The sequence below is a fragment of the Trichosurus vulpecula genome, chromosome 2 (assembly GCF_011100635.1).
Source record: "Trichosurus vulpecula isolate mTriVul1 chromosome 2, mTriVul1.pri, whole genome shotgun sequence".
In the NCBI taxonomy this organism is placed as follows: Eukaryota; Metazoa; Chordata; class Mammalia; order Diprotodontia; family Phalangeridae; genus Trichosurus; species Trichosurus vulpecula.
This window is the reverse complement of record NC_050574.1, coordinates 156,324,067-156,343,808: the sequence shown is the minus strand read 5'-3', so window position 1 is coordinate 156,343,808 and position 19,742 is coordinate 156,324,067.

The following is a 19,742-nucleotide window of genomic DNA, read 5'->3' as shown; positions in this document are numbered from 1 at the left end:
TTCAGACATTTACTAGCTGTGTGATCCTGCCCAAATCATTTAATTCCATTTGCCTCAGTTTCCTTGTCTGTAAAACTTAATTGGAGAAGGAAGCAGCAGACTACTTCAACATCTTTGCCAAGAAAACCCCAAATGGGGTCATGAAGAGTCAAACATGACTTAGAAAAAGACTAAACAACAATAACAAACAATTAGTATACACTTGGTGAATCCATAGTTCTAAGTCTATCCTTGATGATAATCTAATGGTTTTTAATGGGATTTAAATCAATTGAGTTCCCAGGCTATTGAAGCATGTTTTTAATCTTAATCCCTTCATTAAATTTCTTAATTTTTATTAGCATGTGGCATGTTGCAAGCCCACATCATAGTATTTCATCTCCATTTTGGAACTTCTATAATGCCAAAATAATTCTGCTTCTCAGTATGGCAATACATGTATCAGAAATCATCATTCCTCTAACAGGGACGAGACTTCTAGACGCACTAGAAGTAAAACAATCCCAAAAACATGTTGTGGAAGAGGATTTTTACAGCCTGTTGGAGATGCCCAGATCTTACAGGCTCCCCTGAACTTCTGACAACAGCTTTGGCAGAGCCTTGGATAAAAATGTGATTTCGTCTTTTCCCAGTCTTCAGTACTCCACTGTTTGTATTGTCTTTCCCATGGCCAACATTTTATCTTTCTAGCAATTGTTAGCAGCTGTTCTGTTTTGTGGCTGGCCTTTTCACCTTTCTTCCAAATTCAAAAAGCCTATGTCATAGGCAGAGGAATCAAGAACAATCCCTCCAGTCGCCAAATCCCTCTGAATATCTTTGTTCATTTTCTGAGGATTAATGAAACTGGTTTACAACACTAGCTTGTGATTCTTGATGTTTATTTGTCTGTTTTAATTTTCAACCATGCTTTCTTTTTTCCTCTGTGCAACTGATCCTATTTCATTGTGCATTAGAATGATACTTGAAATGGTACTGTTGACCATGTTGCTTATAATGTGTGGAGGTGGTTTATTGCAATTGAAACTGGCCCCAGTCCAGCAAGGACTTCATATTCACAGGTTGCACGGTGCTGCCCAAAAATTTGCCATGATATAGAGGAAGCATGGGGAATAGGTTTTAGCTACGACATTCTGACACAGGCTTTGGAGCAAGAGTTGGGGCAGAACCATGGTAGAAATAACCAGAATGTGGTAGCTAGGAATAGAGATCTTGTGACTAACAAAGGTAGGCAGTAGTAACGTCTGAAGTGGAAACCAAGGCCAGTAACTAGGTTTGGCGGGATTGGAGTTAAATAAATTTGAGGTGATAGCAATGTTCAAAGAACATGTCAGTTAAAACCAGGAGCATAGAATTACAGCCAAAGGGACAAAGGGGAAGCACAACTCAACATTTAGAAATGAAGAGAGTCAGGGTGTTCAGCTAGACCTAAAGAAGTACGATTTGTTATAACTGAAATTCAATGAATGCATTCAAAGCCCCACTACACAGTGGCCTCTCCCTGCCCTCTGGTTTCCCTGGAATCCCCTTCAGCTGGTGATCTTCCACCACCATTGTAGGCCCTCATTATCTTCCATAGCAACCAGGAGTATGCCATGAAAAACAGAAACAAAGATAGAGAATTCCAGAGAAAAGTTGATGCTAGGTCAATTAATTTACATATTTAATGCAATATCAACTGAAATAACAAAGTATTATTTCACAGGATTGAATAGGATAATTATAAAATGCAACAGAAAGAAACCAATGGATAAAATATGAAGGGAAATTATGAAAAAAGGAGGAAAGGCAACTTGTAATGTCAGATGTCAATGCTATACAGTCATAATGATCAGAACTATATAGAACCAGATTGGGGGGGGGGTTGGTTTTGTTTCTTCTTTCTCATCATTCATTCCATTGGTCATAATTCTTCATTACAACTTGACTATTGTGTAAATAAGTTTAATGCGAAGTTATATGTAGAAGATATATTGGATTCCATGCCATACTGGGAAGGGAGGGGGAAGGGAGGAAAGAAAATCTGGAACTCCAAATCATGCAGAACTGAATGCTGTAAACTAAAAAATAAAAAAATCTTAATTTAAAATTAAAAAAAGATCAATGGAACAGAATTGAATATCCAGTATTAGAGCCAAAGGTATGCAACAGAATAGTTTCATAAATCACATATCCCTGGGAAAGGAATTCATGATTCTGTCATCTCTCATAGTGCCTGGAACATAATAGCAGGAGTGTTGTGAAGCTCAAATGAAATAATGGATATATAGCACTTTGCATGCCAGTTATTATCATTATCATTATTATTAATTATTAGCCTGCAGTTACCAGGCCTCCAGTCCGGTGATGACTTCATTCCTGAGCCTTCTACTGCCCTCTTGCTGAGCTCAAGCAAAGTTTATAGAACAGTGTAAGGGTGTCCTAATAAATGTTAGACAGCCTTGGGGGAAGGTGGTGTAAGCACACACACCTTTCAGTTTAACTTGCATTATTAACATTTTCCCCATAACTTTCTTAAATCTAGACAATCAACAAAACAATAAATTGAGCTTGATTACTGAAGTATAAATGCTCGCTCTGAAAATTTAACAATGAGCTCTCCCAAACTGGTTAGAACGGGCTACAACACACCCTTGCACAACAGATGCTTAGCAAAGTTTATTGATTGATTAATTGAATCAGTTTTAAAAAAAAACTGTTGGGAAAATTGGATAGCAATTTGGTTAAAAATAGAATTAGAGATGTATTTTACAACTTATACCATAATAAATTCCAAATTGACCAATCATCTAAATATTTTTAATGAAAGGATTGGAGGAAAAAAAGAAAAGATACATCTTTTACACTTGTAGAGAGAAAGAAGGTGCTTTTCTCATCAACAAACAGAATAAATTTTAGGGACAAAAGAGATAAATGGAATTATATTAAAAAATTTATACATAACCAGGAATCCATCCATAATCAAGAGGAAGGGGGAGCAGGGAATCAGATTGTGAAAATAGATTTCTCTTAAATGGATGGAATATAATTTAAGAGCTGTTACTGCTGATTATCTTGCACACCATATGCATTTTTCTCATTCTTCTTATTCTGCCTTGACAAAGACACTAGATAACATAAATTTCTTGTGATACCTCGATTGACATTGACATTCTTGAAGAATTTTCTTTAGCTTAAATTACATTACATAACATTCAAAGAGTACAAAATTGAGGACTGGCAGTTCTGGTAACCTACTTACTTACATATATTCAGAAGAGTATGAAAGTCTTCTAGGAGCAGTTAGGTGGTGCAGAGAGTAGAGCACCAGCCCTGGAGTCAGGAGGACCTGAGTTCAAACCCAGTCTCAGACACTTGACAGATTTATTAGCTGTGTGACCTTGGGCAAGTCACTTAACCCCAATTGCCCTTCCTTCCCCCCTCCAAAAAAAATTTTTAAAAAAAGATATTGGGGCAGCTAGGTGGAGCAGTGAGTAGAGTGCTGGCCCTGGAGTCAGGAGGACCTGAGTTCAAATCTGACCTCAGACACTTGACACATTTCCTGGCTGTGTGACCTTGGGCAAGTCACTTAACCCCAATTGCCCTGCCTTCCCCCCCTCCAACAAAGAATACCAAAAAAGTCTTCTAAATTTAGAAGAAATAAAATGGTAGGGGCATAGAGAAGGGGGAGAGGACAAGGGAGGGATCTTTAGAGGGGAGAATGAGGGAATAGGTAAAAGGCGGATATAGAAGGGTGTTTAGATTCATAGGAATGGGAGGATAGGGGAGGCATCCTTGGAGAGGGGAAGGCAAGTAGTTGGAAGGCAAGGTAGTTGTTAGAGGAGGGGGGTAGGCAAGTAACAGGATGGCAAGGTAGCTGGTAGAAGTAAAGTAGAGGAGGCAGGAGGGATAGGAAACAAGAGATATGTACAAACAAAAACAAAGATCGGGAGTAGAGTATGTTTGGGAAAGTATATGGCTATATACACATGTATGCACGTATAAGTGTATGTATATATCTGTATGTGTATGTATATATCAAGAAATTTATCTAAACTATATTGTAGCCTTCTGGGGGCTGGGGGAGGGGTTAATTTAAAAAAATAAGTAAAAATATATAAACAAAAAAAGAAAAAAGGAAAAGAAAAAAATTTTAAATATGAAAAAACATAAACATAAAAAATTAAAATAAAAAACAAAGAGCACAAAATTAATTAAATATGATACAAGCTTTGGAAAATTTGAAGATTGATACTGAAGATATTAAATAGTAGGGCTGTGATTTATGAAGTCAATCAATCAATCAACAAACATATTAAATGCCTGCTATGTACCAGGTACTGTGCTAAATTCTTCAGATATAAAGAAAAATAAAAAATAGTCCCTGCCCTCAAGGAGCTTATATTCAAACCAGGGAGACAACATTTATATAAATGGGTAAATGCGAAATACATACAGTCTAGAAACAGGGTTGCCTTAGGATGGAAGGCACCAACAGGTAAGAAGACCAGGAAAGATCTTCAGAAGGTGGTGTTGAAGTAAGTTGTGAAGGATGCTAGGAATTCCAAGAAGCAAAGGGCAAAAGGGAAGACATGAGGGAGAGACAAAAGCACAGAAACAAGACATAGAGAAGTGTGAGGAAGACGGAGTAAGCCGGTGTGGCTAAACCATAAAATGAATAGAAGGGAGTAAGGCATAAGAAGGCCAGAAAGGTAGGAAGGGTTCAGGTTGTAAAAAGCATTTAATGCCAAACAAAGGTCTTTATTTTTAATCCTAGAGGTAATAGGGAGCCCCTGGAGTTTATGGAGCTAGATCACGTACAATGAATATAAAGAAGATTCATGTAGGAAATGACACAATTCTGAAGACACCGAGGGATCTATCTATGAGGTATCTGGAGGAGGGGGCAGTAAAGAAGACGTGGGAAAAAACTGAGACCTTTCTACTACTACTACTATTACCACCACCACCGTCACCACCACCACCACCACCACCACCACCACCACCATCACTACTACTATTACTACCTTGAATTTATATTGTGCTTTTAAGATTAACAAGGCACTTTATAAATACTGTCTCATTTGATCCTCACAATAATCCTGGGAGGTAGGTGCCATTATTGCCATTTTTCAGACGAGGAAACTGAGGCAGACTGACGTTATGTGATTTGTCCAGGGTCATACAGCTAGGCACTTAATAAAAGTTTATTGACTGACTGTTATCTTTAATAAGGGCATTGGTAGGAAACAGGCAGCCTTTTGTAAATATTGGTCTATAGGAGACCACATTTTTACCTTTGTAAAGCTGACTGGAGGATGAAGAGAAGACAAGACATTACTGTGATTATTTCTGTTTAGTTATATTTTTAAAAGCATGTAATTTGGTACCGCAAAATACCAACTTAAAGGTTTTCTTCTAATAAGGTATATCTCATCTACAGAACAAAATCACTTAAGAGTTCTTGTAAGACGTAATGACAGAAATAATCTTTTCTAACAATCTCTACATCATGAATATCAGGTAATACAACACAGAGATATATTGAATGTGTTACAGAAAGACAGTACAAATGGACAATGCACAGAATTAAAAAGGAGGAGAGTGACCTGGGTGGCCTTTAGGAAAATGCAAAACTCATTTAATGATCCCAAACTTTTTCCAGAAACAGAGGCTCATCTTTTTAATCCCAATAGTCTACTGGGGTTGCCATATGGCTGTGCATCTTAGAATATAGCTATCTCTGAAGAAGTGAAAGTTAATTTCACCCCTGAGGAAGATGGAGAGGTGCATATTGGGCAAATATATAACAAATAAGCAATGTTGAAGATCAGGGACAGAGGATGACATCATGACTGAAAAATAAGACGAACTAGTCACGTGGTAAAGGCTATTGGTAACAAGTAAAAAACTCAAATGCCCTTTGGTATCCTCACAATAAAAGGAGAAATCAAGAAAACTAATTTCCAGAACATTGTGAGAACCAGCTTTATACTATAGTAAATTTTTGGAAGGAGATGGACAAGATTTACAAAGAGTGGACAGGAGGCACGAATAGGTTGCTCTTTGTATAAATGGAAGGAATACCTACCATAGCCAATACAGAAATTTGTTTTCATTGACTATCCACGTTGTAATAGGTTTTGTTTTTCTTGTGTTCTCGATGAGTGGGAGGACCGAGCAAACAAGAAGTCAGATCTTGGCTAATTAAAACTTGTTAATTCTGATCAACACAATGGCCAATCACAATTTCTGAAGACTCATGATGAAATGTGCTGCCTACCTCTTGTCTGAGAGGCAATGACTCCAAGTGCAAATTAAGACATATTATTTTTTTCTCATTGGCCAATGAGAAATTCTGCCTTGCTTAACTACATGTTTATAACAGGAATTTTGTTTGTCTTACTTTTTCAATGGGAAGTGGGGATAGGAGAGTGAAGTGGAGGGAGAGAATGTTGATCTTTGTTTGAAAATGAAATAAAATTTATTTTTTTTTTAAAAAGTAAGGAATATCTACATGTATGAGTTCAAAGATTCACTTGATTTTGACTATTTAAGAACAGGCAGGTAGTGAAGAAGTGAAGGCAGCTGCGTCATAATTAATGCTTTTGGGGGGACCATGGTTCAGGCTCTGTCCTGGCACTCTCATTTATCATTTGGGTCTAGTAGAATAGCTTGCCATGGGAAGCCACATCTGTAAGAGGAAAATAATACTAACCCAGCAATTGGCTGGGTTGGGCCCAATGAGAGACACTAAAGAAACCTCTTGCCTTCATTTCTACATAGATACTTTGCAAAGACCATCTGGCTTCAGGTTGATTCTCACAACTCATTATTCCTGTTCCAGGAGTAAATTTAGGTTTCCAGGAAGTCTCAGACATTTAGAAGTTATTTTGGTGAATTTAATTGCTCTAATCTAGGGTTTCCTGTTTCACTAATGGGAAGGAAAAGCTCATGGTAGGTCATGAGCTAATGCTGTGCCCTCCATTAGAGGGAAGTAGAGAGATGAGTGGGCTATTTTAGGTAATTCTAGCTCAACGTATGCTTTTTACCTGAAATTTCCAGATAATTGAGGCAAATGGAGGTGATGATGTCTCAACCATTTTCTTAGTCACTCAGGCTGAAAAATCTGTTTTTGCTTTTGACTCTCCCCCTCTCTTATCCTTTACATCCAATTATACCACTCCCATCACCAACTTAGACAAGCAGTTTCTCAACTAAATGATTCTGCAATCGATCAACTCTGGGACATTCCCTAATGCCTGAGCTGTTTCTTCAGACTCTCACTAGGGGTATTATTGGGACACAATATTCAAGCTACGTCCACACATGGTGAAATGTGTATATTGTACTCGTCTGAATAATTCTATCAAGGTAGGTGACTAAACCAGCTTTTGTGGGGGAGGGGTGGCATTGATCAAAATTTTCCCTCTGCAGGCTGGCTTTCTTCCTCAGTGGTTTTGTTGAGTTGTTTTTCAGCCACTTCCAAGTTTTTGTAACCCCATTTGGGGTTTTCTTGGCAAAGATACTGGAGTGCTTTGCCATTTCCTTCTCCAGCTTATTTTACAGATGAGGCAACTGAAGCAAACAAGGTTAAGTGATTTGCCCACAGTTACACGGTTAGTAAGGGTCTGAGGCCAGATTTGAACTCAGGATGATGAGTCTTCCTGACTCCAGACCCAGTATTCTATTCACTGCCCCAGTTCAGTCGAGTTGGCTACATTAGAGTTATATAACATTATTAGTATCTGTCATGAAGGTATGATGATGCCTTCCACAAAGAAATCTTCCTGATGGTCAAGGAACTGAGTTCTAGGGAGAAGAATTGTCTATAAGGCTCTAAGGCTGAATCTGCCAAATATGAAAAAGCTCAGATCTTCTCTCAACTACACTCCATGTCATAAATTCATAGATTTAGAGTCAGAATAGACCTTAGAAGCCAAATAGTCCAACCCCTTCATTTTACAGATGAAGAAACTGAGATTCAAAGAATCCCCCCAAAGGTAGCACAAGTAGAAATGGCAAAGCCAGTATTCGAACCTAGTCCTGGTGTCAAACTGAAGGATCATTCCATTGCACCGTTCTGCCCTCTCTTTTGTCCTGGCCCCAGAGCATCACAGGTCCCAACCATATGCCATACAAAAATAACCAGGAAAACATAAACATAACCTATGAGCTTCCTAACTACCATTTCCAGAGGTGTCCCAGCAACTAGGGACACCTCCAACAAAACACTTGCCCTTGGAAAATTGAAGCCATCCTTAGTAAATTCCCTCTTCTTCTCTGCTCTATGCCTCAAAAATCACCATATATTTTCAACTATCCAAACCTTTGCTCCAGTTTCTGACAAAGAAGTAGCCATTCTCCTCACCAAAGCCAACCTTTCTACTGGTGCCCTCAATCATGCATGTCTCTTTCTGTCTCCTCTAGGAAGTTGCCCCATCATTTTTTCCTCCCTTTCTCACCTTCAGTCTCTGCTTATTTATTGTCTCTTTCCAAGCTCCCTACAAATACAGATTTTTCCTATCTTTAAAAATCTTCACTTGACCCTACTATCCCCTCAAACTATTGTCCTATATCTTTCTTCTCTTTCACTGATAAACTCCTCGAAAAAGCTGTCTCCACAGATTGCCTCCACTTACCTTCCAGTCACTTCTCAGTTCCTTGTGATGTCTTCCATTTGACTGAAACTGCTCTCCACAAGGTTACTGATGATCTCTGCTAGATCCAATGACCTTTTTTTCTCAATTTATACTCCTTAGTCCATTTTATCTCACTGTCCCCAGCCATGCTCACCCAGGCCAGTCATCTTGGTATCTCTACTGGCCCTGGCCCATATGGACCTCTGCACAGCCCATGTCCTAGTCAGACCTAAAGGGTTTAATCCGCTCAGCTTTGAGCCCAGGTGCTGATGGGTAGTCACTTGAACGCAAGCTTCTCATTTTTTTCTATATCTAGGCAGCCCCAGCCATTCCTTTCTACCTCAGCCACCTCCTTGACATCTACCCAGCCTCCATGCATGTTCCAGCCTGCTTTCCTCCCGCCTCTTCATCTGAGAACTACAATAAAATCAAGGCTGCCGTCGCTATAGAAAGAGTATGTCAATACTTCCCCCGTGTCCTCACTTATCTCTATGCCTTTTCAGACCAAAACTCCCATCAGAGCCTTCTGATGGATTCAGTGAAATGGTATTCCATTTGACAATTAAGTTTTGCCATTTCATTCTTTGACAAGCTGTTGCAGAAGGGCAACATTTTCAATTTTTCTTGGAATGCACATTATTAGAGAGCGAGTAATTAAATGTATTTTAACTTCAGGGTATCAGCTATTGAATGGCATTGAAAACACTTTCAGGAAATGAAGCTGTGGATATTGTGTAGGAGTGAGGTGAACCTTCACAATGGAAACTGTTTTCTTGGAATATCCAAAAACTAGTGTTGCAAATAGCCTGGAGGAAGGGGAGGGGAGGGTCACTCTTAATTGTCCATGATTCCATAAGTAGGAATTTTCACACCAGGGGCAAATACCATAAATGACACTTGGGGCTGGGGTGAAAAGAGCCAATGTTGGGGTGGGGAGGGTAGGTAGCATGATGAAGAGTGTGAAGCAGGGCAGGGCATGAGAAGGAAAGATCACTCCAGTCTGACATCTTTTAATTCAATTCGGTAAACATTTATTACGCATCTACTATGTGCCTGGCACTGCGCTAAGTGCTAGGGTTACAAAAAGAGACAAAAGATAATTCCCACCCTCAAGGAGCTTACAATCTAGAAATTGTAATAATTACAATCTAATAGTTTTCTATTTTAAGAGATTATTCTTTTTCAGTAGATGCTACTCTCGTCGTTTTTCCCTCGCTGAAAGATTGTAGATGCTGACAGCAATGTTGAAGTTCCACATTCTCTAACTCCAGCACTGTGGGGCTAACCTCAGATTGCTCCACCCTAGTTGCAGCTGTGCTCATCAGCTCCAATGAGCATAATCATCTCTACACAGAAGACTGCCGAGTCTAACATCCAGCCCTCATCTCTCACATGAATTCCAATCCCACATTACTGGAACTGTTCCAGTTTGTTTCCCTTGTACTACCCTTTCAATATATGATAACTGAGGCTACTTACCTCCCTCCCTCTAACCAAAGGGCATCATGGAACAATGGAAGTGTCTAAGGATTTGGAGTCAGAGGTCCTGGGTTCAAATCCTTGCTCTGCCTGTTAAAGCACACTTCAACTTTCTGGGCCTCAACTACTCCATCTGTAAAATGAGGAGATTGGATTTGGTAAAATCTCAAGTCTCTTCCAGCTCGAGACTGGTAGAGATGGTAGAAAATGATGCTGGAGAATTTCAATAAAAACATTCAATTGAATGCAGATGGATGCTGATGGAGGCGGCCCAGTATAGCAGAGAGAGTGCTGCTCTGGCCATTAGAAAATCCTGGGTTTGAATCTCAAATGAAATACTTTGTAGGTACGAGACCTTGAGCAGGAGACTTAACCTTTTGAGGCCTCAGTTTCCCCATTTATAAAATTAGGAGGTTGTAATTGATGACCTCCAAGGTCCATTCCAGGTCCATTCCACATTCCATGTGATCCCACCTTCCTAGGCGACTCAGCGGTTAGAGCACTGAACTTGGAGACGAGAAAACATGAGTTTAAATCTGACCTCAGACACTTATTAGCTGGGTGACTCTGGGCAAGTCACTTAGCTTCTGTCTTCTGCCTTAGTTTTCTTAACTATAAAATGAGAGTAATAATAGAATTTTCTTCCAAGGGTTGTCTTGAGGCTCAGTGAGACAACGTGGCTTGCAGGGCTCACAGTAGACAATTTAAGGGGAAATGAGGGTGTTTTGTCTAGCTTCTAGACCTGTGACAAGCACCCTTGCAGGTGGGAGACACCTGGGAATTGGGGAAAACAGGGTATCACGATTTGTTGATTGTTTATCTGAATTTATTTGTTACAAGGTAAGAGTCCACGGCAGCCTGGGAGTCATTGGGAGGTGACACAACTTTTTTAAAAAATGCATTGATAGAACATTTTTGAAAATTTATTTTTTTTAGTTGTCAACATTTACTTTGATAAGATTTTGATTTCCAGATTTCTTTCTCCCTCCTTCCCTCCACTCTCCCCTCCCCAGAACAGCAAGCAATCTGATATAGACTACACATGTACAATCATATTCAGCATATTTCTACATTAGTCATGTTGTGAAAGAAGAATCAGAACAAAAGGGAAAAGCATAAGAAATGAGAGAAAGAGACAAAAAACAGTATGCTTTGATCCGCATTCAACCTCCATAGTTCTTTCTCTGGATGTGGATAGCATTTTCCATTTACCAGTCTACTGGAATTGTCTTAGATCATTGTGTTGCTGAGAAAAGCTAAGTCTGTCAAAGTTGACCATTGCACAATGTTGCTGTTACTTTGTATAATGTTCTCCTGGTTCTGCTCACTTCACTCAGCATCAGTTCATGTAAATATTTCCAGGTTTTTCTAAAATCTGCAAGTTCATTATTTCTTATGGAACAGTAGTATTCCATCACATCCATATACCACAGTTTGTTCAGCCATTCCCCAACTGATGGGCATTCCCTCAATTTCCAAATCTTTGCCACCACAAAGATAGCCGCTATAAATATTTTTGTACTTGTGTGTCCCTTTCCCTTTTTTATGATCTCTTTAGGATACAGACTTGGTAGTGGCATTACTGGCTCAAAGGGTATGCACAGTTTTATAGCCCTTTGGGAATAGTTCTAAATTGCTCTCCAGAATGATTGGATCAGTTTACAACTCCACCAAAAATGCATTAGTGTTCCAATTTTCCCACATCTCCAACATTTATGATTTTCCTTTTCTGTCACATTAACCAATCTGATAGGTGAAGATGGTACCTCAGAGCTGTTTTAATTTGCATTTCTCTAATCAATAGGGATTTATAGCATTTTTATGTGACTATAGATAGGTTTAATTTCTTCATCTGAAAACTGACTGTTCATATCCTTTGACCATTTATCAACTGGGGGATGGCTTGTATTCTTGTACATTTGACTCAGTTCACTATATATTTGAGAAATGAGGCCTTTAATAGAAACACTGGGCATAAAAATTGTTCCCCAGCTTCCTGCTTTCCTTCTAATCTTGGTTGCATTTGCCTTTGTGCAAAAAAAAATTTTAATTTAATGTAACCAAAATTATCTATTTTGTATTTCATGATGTTCTTTATCTCTTGTTTGGTCATAAATTCTTCCCTACTCCATAGATGTGACAGGTAAACTATTCCTTGCTCTCCTAATTCACTTACGGTATCACCCTTTATATCTAAATCATGTACCTATTTTGACCTTATCTTTGGTGTACAGTGTAAGATGTTGGTCTATATCTAGTTTCTGCCGTACTACTTTCTAGTTTTCCCAGAAGTTTTTGTCAAATATTGAGTTTTTATCCCAGAAGCTGGAGTCTTTGGGTTTATCAAACAGTAGATTACTATAGTCCTTGACTACTGTGTCTTGTTTACCTAACCTATTCCACTGATCCATCTATTTCTTAGCTGGTATCAAATAGTTTTGATAACTGCTGCTTTATAATATAGTTTTAGTTCCAGTATGGCTAGGCCACCTTCCTTTGCATTTTTTATTAATTCCCTTGATATTCTTGGCCTTTTGTTCTTCCAGATTAATTTTGTTATTATTTTTCCAGCTCTATAAAATTTTATACTTTGATTGGTATGGCGCTGAATAATAAATTAATTTAGGTAAAATTGTCATTTTTATTATATTATCTTGGCCCACCCATGAGCAACTGCTATTTTTCCAATTATTTAGATCTGACTTCATTTCTGTGAAAAGTGTTCTGCAATTGTGTTCCTATAGTTCCTGGGTTGGTCTTGGCAGGTCGACTCCCAAATGTTTTATATTGTCTACAGTTATTTTAAATGGAATTTTACTTTCTATAGCTTGCTGCTGGACTTAAAACATTTTTTAAAGGAGAAAAGTCTGTATCAGCAGAGTGGTAATAAAGGAAGCCTGCTCAGAGATAAGCAGGGTGGGATGTCTCCCAGATTGCTGGGTAAACTTTTTTGTGAGCCCAGAGATGAGTCAGGCCCTTAGCACAAAGTAGTCTTGGAAATCAAGATGCTCTAGGTCTGGTCTGGCATTTGAGCTATAATGCCACAACGATAGGTGAACTTTGAAAACTCTCCCCTCTGCTGAACCCCTGGCAGAGATGATTTTCCTGAGGAAAGAGGCAAATAGTCAGATTGATTCTGTCTCTTTTATTGATCCTATTTACGGTTAATTGTTTTTTTGTCAGTTAACTGCCTAAGACAGGGTTCTTTGTCTCTGAACTTAGTTCAGAAATTCAGTTAAATGAGTTAAATTTAGTAGTCCAGTTCTCCTCTTAATCAGTCTTCTATTCTTGTCTCAAGGAAATTTTTCACCCTTGAAGGAGCCGGGTGAACACTAGGGAGTCTGGTCTAGTATCTTTACACCACCAACCTACCCTTTGAGGTTGTCTGGTTTGTTTTCCAGAGAAGTCTGGTTTGCTGTCTCTGTCCTTGCAGATGCAGCTGGGCTCAGAGAGTGAACATTTCATAGTCACAAGAGGGAAGAAGAGGGTTATTACTAGCTTTCATTCCTAATTTCCATCCAATCATATTTTCTTTCATCTATGATGTTAGCCTTCTGATTTTCTGTACTCCTCAAAACTATAAAAGAGAGCTATCCCCCTCATTCGGGTTCTTAGCTTTGCTGTGGAAGCTGAGATCCTATTTACTGATAAATTCATGTCTTACTAATAAATTGCTCATGCTCGGAATTCTGTGCCTCCGTCTACCTTAATTTTAACTGTTACAGAGGAATGCCACTTGCTAGGAGCTGCCAAAAACTGGAGGCAGAGACAATTTGAGAAGCTGCTTAGTGCAGAATCTGATGGGTGGGGAGGGAGGAGCCCCAGAAAGTCGTAGGAGTTGTGTAGAGAGGGGCTGCCTTTAGGGAGCCAAGGAGATCCCCAGCAGATGCTACATACTGAGGGCCTATCCAAGTCAGTGCTTGCTGGAAGCCCTACCTAGTGCTTATTTGTAAGTGGCTGAGGCTATCCAGGCCTCTGCAAAAGGATTTCTTGTTGGTAGGTATTGATATTTTCCAGATGAGCTCTGTTCTGGGCACCCACCACACCAGGCAGCTTGATCTGGAGGGTAAAGAGCTAGCCTGGTGGAGCCACAAAGACCTGACTTTGCTACTCCTCAAGATTAACATTTCCATTTCATAGGGGCCTCCTAGAGACCTAGAGCTTTAACTCAAAGAAATTGATCTCTAATAGTAGATTTTCAGGTACTTGTGGAAGGGCCATTGGGGGATTAATGTAAAGGCAGGATTTGGAGGTAATGACAGGGGGATAGAGGGAAGCAAGGCAGGAAAGTCTTCTCAGGGCCCTTCAAATTATACCACAAGACTAGCAGTCACCTTCTTTGCCTAGGGGTAAGGCCAGTCCTGCTGCTGCAAAGAGATGGGAAAAAGCAATAAATGAAATAACTAATGCTTGTACTTTTCACATTTCTTTCCATGTTTCATTCCAAAACTCCCTTTGGCCTATCCCATCGATCAATGCTTCTGTGAAATTACTCAGAACCAATCTGCTGAACCAATTTGTCTGCAGTGAAAGTTAAGAGATGCAAGAACCAACTAGGGCAGAAATAAAAGGAAAACAGAATAATGCCCAAATACCCACAACATGTTGCTGATTACATTGGGTAGCAATTACTGCTGAAGGACAGGTCCTCCTTCTTTCTAAATCTGAGTAACAGGGAATTTCATGTTAGAAACCCACAGTGCATATTTCAGATTCAGAAGCCTGAAGAAGAAGAGAAACACGTGGTCATGGGATCCTAGATTTAAAGTTGGAAGGGAATTTAGAGCGCATCTCATCCAACCCCTTATATTTTCACAGAAAAGGAAACTGAGACCCAGAAATTTGCCCATGATCTCGTGGGTAGTAAGTGGCAAAGCTAGGATTTGATCCCAAGTCTTCTGATTTTAAATGAGCTCTAGCTCCTTTCCAGGCCTCAAGGTTTGTTGTTTGTTGTTGTTTATTAATTATGATGGTAGTTTAAGAATCAGAATAGCAGTGGCAAAAAACTGGAAATTAAGGGGATGTCCATCAATTGGGGAATGGCTAAATGAGTTGTGGTATATGATTGTGATGGAATACTACTATGCTGTAAGAAGTGATGACCTGGTTGAGTTTAGAAAAACATGGGAAGACTTGCATGAAATGATGAAAAGTGAAATGAGTAGAACCAAGAGAATACTGCCTATAGTAACAGCAATATTATTCAAAGAACAACTATAGACAACCAAGCTATTCTGAGCATTATAAATACTCAAATCAACTACAAAGGACCTATGAAGGAAGATGCTATCCACCTCCAGAGAAAGAACTGATAAATAGAAGTTTGCATAGTATGGTTTCACATATATTTATAAATCTGTGTCAAATGATGGCCTTCTCTAGTGTGGGGTGAGGAGTGGGGGAGAAGGTTCGGAACCTAAAATTAACAAAAAAATTAATTAAAATTTTTTAAAAGAACCAGAATAACAGAATTAAAGAAAGTGAGAGTTGGAAGTCATCTCAGCAGCCATCTAATCTAATCCACACCCAGAAAATTCCTACTACAACATGCCCAACATATCCAGCCTCTCCTTAAAGATTTCTGGGGAGGGAGATCCCACCAGCCTTCAGAACATCTCAATTCATTTTGGGGCAACACTAATTGTTAGGCAGGTGTGTATGAGATGTTCAGGGAGGAATAGCATCTCTGATGTAAGGGCTTGTGAAGGCATTTTCAGGGTTGCTCATCCACCTTTGGTGTCCAACTGGTCACCCAAGTCTCACCTGCTGCTCCACAAAACTGTAGCATGCCCAATGGCCATATCCTTGTAAACCTTCTCAGCAGACTAAACCAGGTTGAGAGTAACCAACAGGCCTCAAACCCAGGCAATGAGTTCAGGGGATGTTTACACCAAGCATGTAAAGACTTCCTCTGGTTGAATGCACAGATGAGAACAATTTGTTCCAACGGCCATGAAGGCATCTGAAATAGGTGCCGGAAAGCACTTAGTGCTTGGTCAGATCAAAATCACCAAGGTCATCCACTGCATCCCAGGATGACTCCATCATCCTGACTTTTGTCCTGCCGCTGGACTTTTTTGACTCTAGAGGAGAGAGTGAGGCAAATGACTCTGTGCAACTCTGCCTCACTTAAATCTAATTCATAAGCAAGTCAAGACATCTCCCTGTGATGTCATTGGTTCTCTTCGAAAATAAAGAACAAATACAACAATTTTTACTGATATCAAATCTAAATCTTCCCTTTTTGTAATTTCCATCTTTTTGCTTCAGGTTCTGTCCTTTGGAGCTGAACAGAACAACCCTTTAAGTGCTTGAAGATAGCCATGATTTCTAGCCCTGCTCTCCTCCCACCACCCCCTCCACACACACACACACACACACACACACACACACACACACACACACACACACGCCTTCTCTTCTCCAGGTAAAAAATCACTAGTTCCAATCCCCATATAACATGGAGTCAAGGCCTTTCCTTCATCATCCTGGTTGCTTTCCTCTGGATAATCTCCAGCTTATCGCACCTTCTTAAAAAGCAGTGCCCTGAACTAAAAATACAACTTCATATACATTTTGTGGAGTACAGAGAATGCAATTCTATCATATTCTTATTCCTTGAAGTTCTCTGTGCCTCCCAATTCAGATCAAGATTACATTAGCTTTTTTTGGGTGCCATGTCCCACCACTGTCTTCCTTTGTGTTTGCAGTCCAATAAAACCCTTGCATACTTTTCAGACAAAATGCTATCTATTTATCCCTCCTCCATCCTATACTTGCAATCTAATTTCTTTTTGTTTTTTCCTCTATAAAATTCAAGGCCAGAACTGGATGGTTCCTTCCAACTCTGACATTTTAAGTCATGCTAATATTCCCTGTGAGGATTATCTGCCAATATCACATCATTGAACATACAACGACACCATAGCCAGTGCATCTCAAATAAATTTTATTGTGATTCAAGTGGCTGAGTTTAAATTACATTTTACAGTTGTCATGTAGCACTTCTGTGGGAAACTCAAATTCTGCTGAGATCACATTTACAGACATTAAAGGAACAGCTTTTGCTCGGCCAAAATGTGGACACCCGGAGAATTCAGGCTCCTTCTCTAAGACTACACGCATATGCCACTAACTTCATCAACATGAAGAAAGTCCATTTTTTTCCATGCTGTTTCTGTGGCACTACAGGCAGACTCTAACCTCACACCTAAAAGAAAAGGAGGGGGCAGAACTCAAGATCTACAATGGGACAAACTCAATCCAACAGAACAAATATTTATTATGTGCTTTCTTTGTCCCAGGCACTGAACTAAGTGCTAAGCATACAATGACAAAAATGAAACAGTTCCTGCCCTCAAGAAGCTTATGTTCTTCTTGGGTGGGGGGGGGTAACAATCAATCAGTCTACAAACATTTACTTAGTACCTACCATATGGCAGGTACTGTAGTAGGTACTAGGGATACAAAGACAAAACGAAACAATCTTTGCCCTCCAGGTTGGGGGCTTCCATTTTTATTAGAGGACACAGCATATTCACAGATAAATATAGACAAAATATTCACAAAATAAGTACAAGGTAATTTCAGGAAAGACACAGCAGCAGCTGGGGGGAGAGGATCAGAAAAGGGCTAGGAATAGAACAAGAAATATGCCTGGGGAGGAGGGACAAGAGAAGGTATCATCATTACTGGAAAAGATGGCCAGGGATGCTTTTGTAGGGAACCAGATTTCTATGAACGTCAGTGTTTGGAGGAATCGCTAGAGGAAGAAGTGGAAGATGAAGGAAAGTTTGTTAATGATAGAATTGGGAATCCAAAAGGCAAAATGGAAGGGCAAGCTAGAACTGGAATGGTTATATGTAAGGGGTAGGGCAGAGGTGGATGGCAATAAGTGAACCACAAGTGGTTGCAGGAAGGGAATGGTTTTCAATTAGACAGCCGGGGATTCTGCATCCTTGGGATTTCAAGAGTGAGAGGTGGGATTTTGCTAGCCATAGGGAATATAGTCTCATTTGACTGGGGCTATCATGTTCAAGAATCCTATGAATGGCAGAGGGTGAGTCACATACAGAGTTTAGTAAACACAAAGAATATACAAAATAAATACAAGGTAATTTGGGGGAAGAAGAGAGTAGTTAACAATTAGAGAACAAGAAACACCTCCTGTAGGAGGACTTGGCATCTGAGCACCTAGATTTTCAGTCTTCTCCTCTGCTCTTCATGACCCACATTTTGGAGAACTCCCCGCTGCAGTACAAAAAAAAATTGTCACAGCAAACACCAGATGCAGCAACCCAACCAATGTCAGTCTCGAGGCTGGAATACCTCAGGTATTTTGGCCTCCTTAACTTAGAAGGCTCTGTCTTCTGTCAAGTGCCATAGAAATCACTTCCTCTTTCTGCTCTTTAAAGTCTGATTTGTTCTATAAAACTCAGATTCAGTCAAAAGGTCTCACCCAAGGACCAAGAAGGCCACAGTTTCCCCACCCCTGGTCTATCCGTTGAGCTGGCTCAGTTTCACTAACAAAAAGGACTTTCAATCAGAGACTACTTTTCTGGCCCCATCCACGTTATGCTTTAAAACTCGACTGTAGGGCAAGAAATCAAACTAAGGGTAGCCATGGTTTATGTGGATTAATCCCCCATAATAAAATGGTTGCACATAACATAATCCCAATCAACACTTCACTTTTCTCAAGGGCACTATGAGCCTCTCTAGGCTAAACGGTATGTCCTGAACGCATTGAACCAAGATGCTTCTGAAAATTGGGTCCTTGAGAAGGCTGGAGAGAGCACACATATTTTAAGTGGCACGTGAGGCATTGCTATCCTTGATTGTCACTGCTGTGTGAGCTCATTCAAAAATCCGCTGGAAGTAACAATTTTACCATAGCACTGGATAAAAATGCTAGATAAAGGCTGAGGAGCAATAATCTGGCTGGACAGCTGGGGAGATAATGGAATTTTTTTCTCTGTAGTTTCTCAGAAATTGTATTCCTTTTTCTCCTTTGAAAGTAGAGGATTTCTCAACCCTCTCTCCTTCCTATGTGGCTGCTAAAGAGAAGATATTTTTCCTCCTATTTGAGTCTCATTACTCACACTCATTACTCTCTTCTACGGACTGAAGAGAAAGACACTCGAGCTGGTTAGAGACTTCTCCATCTTGGTTGCTATGAGATGATGCCGGTAACCACCACACAGTGCAAATCTCTTCATCTGGGTCTCCTCTTTTCATCTTTCCTGACAGAAAAAGCTCCTGAGAGAAGGGAACAGAGCAATCACTTGGTGATATGTCCTCTCCTACCTTCTTCCACCACAATTTAGGTGAGAATTAAGTAAAGACATCCTTGTCTTCCTTCCCTTCCTCATGCAACTAGGCACCACTTACTCCACCAAAGTTGTTAATGGATAAATGAAAACCATTAACATTGTTATCTGCTTAGATTCCCTGACATGGCTACACGCAGATACCTGTCTTGCTCAGTCAATACAGGATTCCCTCCAAGGCTACAAGTAGTAGGTCCTCCCACACAGACATCCATCTCACAGATGCAGTTCATGCACTTGCCAGATGCCTGAAATTTCGAACACCAAATCTGGTTTGCTTGGAGAGCCACTGGAAACGTGTGCAGGAGATGGTACA